Source organism: Lycium ferocissimum, unplaced genomic scaffold, assembly GCF_029784015.1.
Source record: "Lycium ferocissimum isolate CSIRO_LF1 unplaced genomic scaffold, AGI_CSIRO_Lferr_CH_V1 ctg9315, whole genome shotgun sequence".
Lineage (NCBI taxonomy): Eukaryota > Viridiplantae > Streptophyta > Magnoliopsida > Solanales > Solanaceae > Lycium > Lycium ferocissimum.
In genome coordinates, this window is record NW_026727676.1 from 39,319 (window position 1) to 45,960 (window position 6,642).

The following is a 6,642-nucleotide window of genomic DNA, read 5'->3' on the forward strand; positions in this document are numbered from 1 at the left end:
CCTACGATTGCGTGGACAAAGAAGGAGTTTGATGAATTCGCGCGACGTCAAAATTTAAAATATCTTTGTAATAGCGAAATTCTCATATGGTCGTCCTAATTTACACGAATTGCAAAATATCCTTCCAATTCAATTGGGGATAAAAGGTCGATGCACTATTGGATTTTTAGAAGAGAGGCACATATTGGTTCGGTTATCATTAATGGAGGACTATGCAGCACTTACATCAGGTGCTTTTGAATTACAACTCAGAGGAACAGTATATCCAGTACGGTTTCTTATATGGGATCCATGGTTTAATCCGGAGGAGGAAACAACAATTGCAGTAGCATGGATCTCTTTCCCTGGATTACCTACCAATCTCTTTGATAAAGAATCGATGTTCTCAATGGCTCAGGCAGTGGGCACACCATTGGTGGTTGATAAAGCTACCAAAAACCAAACTAGACCAAGTTGTGCTCGTGTGAAAGTGGAAGTTAATTTATTAAAGGAGTTGCCAAAGAGAATACATATAAGTTGTGTAGATGAGGAGACTGGGGAGATAAAGTCGAAATGGCAAAGAATACAATACGATTATCTTCCCAAATATTGCACAAATTGTAAATTACAAGGACTTGATGTGAATGGTTGCTGGGTTGTTCATCCAGAATTTAGGCCCAAAAAAGAAGATCCAAAGGCAGATACTACAAATGTTCCTGAAAACCCAAAGCAGCAGCAAAATAAGGATCAGCAAGTCATTCAAAAGCAAAACAATGAGCATAAGAAGGAGACTAATCATAAGCAAAATAAGGAGCACAAAAAGGAGCATGATAAAACTGTTAAGTTTGTTCCAAATGGGAAAAATTCAAACAATGCTAAGATGGAATGGAATGTGGTACAAAACAAGAAGAAGAAAATCTTGAATAAGGAGGAGGTGCAAAGAATTAATAATCAACAAAACAATTCTGGTGAGAACATAAAAAAGCAGCAGATTAATACAGTCAACAACTTTGAGGCACTTACCACAGAGGAAGAGGATCAATCCATTGAAATAGTTCCTGGACAAGAAGAAAAGAGGATGGAGACTGCAAAACAATGGGTGGAAGCCTCATTTGGTAAGACCCAAGAATCTGCAGTAGAAGTAACTAGTCAGTCAGCAGAAGGGAGTAGTTCAAATAGTAAAAAGGGTAGCAAAGAGGACAACGAGGAAGGCAGTAGCACCAATGAGACAATCAGCAACAAAGAAATCAATGAGGAAATTAGCAGCAATAAGATACAACAGGTGGAGAATATGGGGCAGAAATTCCAAAATGATGATAAGAGGAAGAACAATGACAAGGATAATTCTCAGACACAACATATTCAGAAAGAAATAATCAGTGCTCCACCTAAAGATGCAATGGAAACAATGATGGTAGAAAATAACCACGAGAAGGAGAAAGGAATACACGATGTTGATCTGAATAAAGTTCCGGACAAACCCCCTGATGATAGTTGTGATCTGGCAGTTGGTGAGATAAAGGGTGTTGAAAATATAAGTGAAAATAATCATGCACCACCTGAAAAGAAAACAAATGAAGAAATGGTGGAGAACTTACTGTAGACTGCCCTTGAACACAACAACAACGAGGAACAATTGGGCAAAGTGGAAGGTACAAAGGAGATAAATCAACTGGTAATATCCAAAGGTACTGATCCTGTAGAACCTTCACTTGCAAAAGAGAAACACAACAACATTGATATTGGTGATGATGATGAGGTAGAAGATCATGTCACAACAATTGATATGCAGCAGGCCATGAAGAAAGGAGGCATATCACCAAGGCACCTATTAAAAAACAAAAAGGAGGCAAACAAGAAACAGACAAGGGAAAAAAGTGTACCCCCAACAAATATAGGGGGTGTACAAACAAGGAAAACTGCTTCTAAATCTAAATGTTCTCAATGAATAGTGCACTCATATGGAATATTAGATCTGTTAACACTCAGCAAGCTTTTGAAAGAGTGGTGATGTTACACAGACAGAAAAAGTTCAATTTTATTGCATTAATGGAACCTTTTCAGCATATCAGGCATATTGAGATGTACAAATTATGGGTGGGAATGGCAACTGCATGGCATAATATTAATGGAAAGATCTGGTTATTTGTAGAAGAGGGATACCAGGTGGAGCTTCAGCTAGATACTGACCAGCTTTTATCCATGAAGTTGACATGTTTAGATGGAGGACAGGAGATTACTATAACCATGATATATGCTAGCACAGATAGAGCAACAAGGATGACATTGTGGAATGATTTATACCATATATCTTGTAACATTAATTCGCCTTGGCTTGTTGGAGGGGATTTTAATGTGATAGTAGATGAATGTGAGAAATTTGGAGGGCTTGAAGTCCCATTTGTGGAAGTAGAAGACTTCAATCAATGTATTAATATATGTCAGCTTTCAGATTTGGGTTTCAAGGGCAGCATGTATACTTGGTGGAATGGGAGATCAGATGAGCAATGTATTTTCAAGAGGCTGGATAGGTGTCTTGCTAATCAAGGGTTTCAGGAGTTATATCCTAATTGTGAAGTTGAACACCTTATCAAACAAGGATCTGACCATTCTCCTTTACTAATCACTTGTAAGGAGGATAGTAGAGCAATTAAGAAATCTTTCAGATTTTTAAATTTCTGGACTGAGCATCCTTCTTTCCTAGATGTTGTGAGAAATAATTGGACAGGGTATCATGGTTCTGATCCTTTCTATATTTTTCATAGCAAGCTAAAGAAATTGAGTAAAGTATTGTCTAAATGGAGTAGAGATACATTTGGGGATATTTTCAGGGAGATAGCTACATTGGAAGAAGTGGTTAAAGTTTATGAACAAGAGTTTGAAGAGAGTCCTACCAGTGCTAATAGGGAAAGGTTGCAGAAAGGACAAGCAGATCTCATTAGATTCTATGCTATAGAGGAGCAATTCTGGAAACAAAAATCTGGTATGCAATGGTTTATGGATGGAGACAGAAACACAAAATTTTTCCATGCACATGTGCAAGGAAAGAGGAAGAAATTGCAAATTACTAGAATTCAAAACCAGAATGGAGTGTGGTTGGATAGAGAAGAGGATATTTCCAGGGAAGCTATTAATTTCTTTCAGAATCAGTTCACAGCTGAAACTGAAGCTACTGATTTTGCACTTCTGAAGCATATTCCAAAAATGATAACAGAAGACCAAAACAGAGAGATTCATGAGTTTCCTGGGGAGAATGAGATAAAAAATGCAGTATTTGGTTTAAATGCTAACAGTGCAGGGGGTCCAGATGGGTATACCGGAAAATTCTTTCAGGCAGCATGGAATATTATTGCTAAGGATATCACTTGTATGGTGCATTCATTCTTCTGTGGGCATGAGCTTCCAAGGTATGTTACTAGCACTAACCTGGTGTTACTGCCTAAGAAAAAGGAGGTGGTCACATGTTCTGATCTAAGACCAATTAGCCTTAGCAATTTTATCAATAAAGTGTTCTCCAGAATTATTCATGAGAGATTGGTGAAATTACTTCCACAACTAATTTCACCTCAGCAGACAGGATTTGTGAAAGGTAGAAGCATTGTGGAAAATATCATTCTTGTACAAGAAATAGTTCATGAGATAAGAATAAGGGGTAAACCAGCCAATACAGTTATTAAACTGGATATGGCAAAGGCATATGATAGAGTGTCCTGGCTTTTTCTAACAAAAGTGCTTAGGAAAATGGGGTTTGGAGAAATGTTGATAGACATGGTATACAGGATTCTCTCAAATAATTGGTACTCAATTTTGATCAATGGACAGGCCCAGGGTTTCTTTAAATCCTCAAGAGGAGTGAAGCAAGGGGATCCTCTATCTCCTACTTTATTCATCTTAGCAGCAGAATGTATGACAAGAGCATTAAATAGTCTTCATAAGAAGGAAGGGTATGTAGGATATGGAATGCCAAAATGGAGTCCATATATTAATCATTTGGCATATGCAGATGATACTATTATTTTCACTTCTACACAACCCCAAACTTTGAAGCTTGTCATGGACACCTTGGCAGAGTATGAGAAGATTAGTGGCCAAAAGATTAACAAAGAAAAGAGTGCTGTGTATTTGCATCAGTCAGTCTCACAAACATTGTCCAACAGTGTTGTTGATTGTACCAGTATTCCTAGAAAAGAGTTCCCTTTTATTTATCTTGGAGTACCTATTTATCATGGGAGGAGGAGAATTGACCACTTTAAGGAGATAACTCAGAAGATCCAGAATAGGTTAAATTCTTGGACCGGGAAACTATTGTCAATTGGGGGAAGAACTACTCTTATTAATCACGTTCTTCAGAGTATGCCTATCCACTTACTATCAGCCTGTGATCCTCCTTCTGGGGTTTTTGCTCAAATACATAGGCTATTTGCTAAGTTCTTCTGGAGTAATTCTGTGGGAAGTTCAAGCAAACACTGGGTTTCTTGGACAGAATTGTGTCATCCTAAGGAAGAGGGTGGAATGGGATTTAGGTGCTTACAGGATATGTCTAAAGCTTTGTTTGCCAAGCTATGGTGGAACTTTAGAACAAAGCAATCTCTGTGGAGAACTTACATGAGTAACAAATACTTGAAGAAGAATAATGCAGTCTTAGCACCATGGAAAGGAGGAACATATGTGTGGAAAAAAATGCTACAGTGTAGGGATGCTATTGATCAGGATATTTGGTGGCAATTGAAACAAGGAAACTCCTATTTCTGGTTAGATAATTGGACTGGAAAAGGAGCCTTAGTTCATAATATGCCTCCTAATTACCCTTGTGATTTTGCTGTAGTATTAGTTAAAGAAGTACAGGAGGGAGGAAGATGGAAGGAGGAGAAGCTAAGGGAATTGGTACCTAATGAGTTTGCTAATCACATTTTACAGTATGTTAAGCCACCTACTGGAGAGGAGCAAGTAGATAAAGCATACTGGAAAAGGGACACAAGAGGTACTTTCTCTGTAAGTTCTGCATATCAGGTGGTGAGACAAAGAAGAGATCCTAATAAACTATATGATTATATGTGGATCAAAGGGTTACCTATAAAGATAAGTTTCTTTATATGGAAGCTCTGGAAATCCAAGTTGCCACTTGATGATACTTTGAAAAAGTGGGGTTTCCAATTTGCGTCCAGATGCAGTTGTTGTGAGATAGCCCATGAGGAGACTATAGCACATGTATTCTTAAATTCTAATATGGCTCAAGCAATCTGGAAATACTTTTCTGGTCCTGCTGGTTTCAATATAACAGGTATGCAATTATCTCAAGTGATATCCACATGGTGGGAGGCAAGAGTGAATCAACATATCAGGAAAATATACCAAATTGTACCAGCAATTATAGTGTGGGAATTATGGAAGAGGAGGAACAAAATACTACATGGAGGAAAAGTGTCTTTTTATAAGCTGAAATACCAGATTATGCATACTTTAACCTTGTTCATGAAAACTAGAAGGAAAAACTTTAGGTATTCTCCTTATAGTTGGTTTGATCTGATTAAGGCCTTGCATGCATATTCCCCACATATAAAGATGATTCAAATTCAATGGAAACCTCCAGACACAGGGTGGATAAAGTGCAACACTGATGGGGCATCTAGAGGAAATCCAGGCAAAAGTTCATGGAGTTATTGTATAAGAAATTCAGAGGGAAACCTGATCTATGCTCAAGCACAAGAGATGAAGGATGGCATTTATTCCAATACTCAAGCTGAAGCTGAAGCTATTTTACAAGCTCTTAAGTATATGGATAGGATGGATATTCCTCAAATGGTTGTGGAGACTGACTCTCTGTTGATGAAGAATATAACAGAGAAGAAATGGAATTGTCCTTGGCAAATCATTAGTATAATGGAGGAAATATGGAGAATCATGGGAAGAAGAACAATTGTGATCACTCATGTCTTCAGAGAGGGTAACAAACTTGCAGATTTTCTTGCTAACTTGGCTCTGGATAGAGGAGAGTACATTGCTAATAACTTCATGGAGATGGAAACTTGGGGAAGGAAACTGATTAACAGTGATAAGAGTAGTATTCCTTACCTAAGGATCAGATATTGCAAGAGATAATGTACAGACCGGAGAATACAAAGTTTCAAGAGGAAGGATAAAGGGAGGAGAACAGGAAACAGGATCAAAGTTCTCAAATGAATAAGGGAATGGAGGTCCATTTTTAATCTAACATGTGTGTTCGTTTTGCGCAGGTTTCATCTCTATGGTTTTTCCCCTATTGTTTGTTCATTGTGTGGTATTAGCACCCTGGGGTGTTCATTCTATTGGACAGAAAATGATGGAAAAACCTCACAACACATTTTCAAGGAATAAAGAAAGGGCCAAACAAGAAACACCAACAAGATACAAGAAGACAACAATCTCAACATTGGATATTTTCAAGAAACCCGAAATACAAAAATCAGCAAATTGCAAGTATCTCACAAAGGGTACTTTTGGAATAAATATCAACAATTCACAAGCAGCTCAAATGAAGAAGACGGATGGTCAATACCGAAAATACAAAGCAATAAGCGAGAGGGATAGAAGCGATTTTTGAAGCTACACACTTTCAATCAAACAAATGCGGAAGAAAAGTGCAATCAACAATAGCAAAAGTGAAGAACAAGAAACAAACCTTAG